The sequence below is a fragment of the Triticum aestivum genome, chromosome 1A (genome assembly GCF_018294505.1).
Source record: "Triticum aestivum cultivar Chinese Spring chromosome 1A, IWGSC CS RefSeq v2.1, whole genome shotgun sequence".
Classification (NCBI taxonomy): domain Eukaryota; kingdom Viridiplantae; phylum Streptophyta; class Magnoliopsida; order Poales; family Poaceae; genus Triticum; species Triticum aestivum.
The window spans coordinates 78,847,887-78,848,342 of NC_057794.1; the positions used below are offsets into that span (position 1 = coordinate 78,847,887).

Sequence of the window (456 nt, forward strand, 5' to 3'; positions counted from 1 at the left end):
GGCGGCGAGGAGCGAGGGGCTGCGGTTGTGGATGGGGATTGGACTGGACCGCGGCCAGGAAGAAAATTAAGGAAAGCAGCACAAGAAAAGCTCAGAAAGATGATCAAACCAAATAGGGAAATCCGGGGGTCTCCGGGCAGCAGAGGATGGCCGGGATGAGATCCCCCGCCGCGGGAGACGGGGGCAGAGGGCGAGAGTTGGCGGCTGCGGATGGGTTATTTGGTGATTGCGGGTGGGACTTTAACGCGTGGTTGTTTGGAGAAGAGACGAAGTTAATGCGGCATCAACATTTTCCCGGTCTCTAGGCTTCAGGGCGAAGGGATTGGGACTTGGGGAGAAGCGCTCGCCGACGCGGGATGTGACGGAGCGCTGCGGATTCTCCACGTCAGAGACACTAGGCTGACTTTGTTGATCAAATTATCTACTACCACTATAAAAGGAAGAAAGGGGCAGATC

At 56.4% G+C, this 456-nt stretch overlaps 1 protein-coding gene across 1 annotated transcript in view; it reads right to left on the reverse strand.

Annotated features, from left to right (window-relative positions):
• Positions 1-211, reverse strand: part of LOC123191070 (probable E3 ubiquitin-protein ligase XBOS34) — a gene marked incomplete in the record, with an annotated part of 7,133 nt that extends 6,922 nt beyond the window's left edge. Inside the window, 1 exon segment of the mRNA XM_044603839.1 lies at positions 140-211.
• Positions 212-456: the final 245 nt, after the last annotated feature.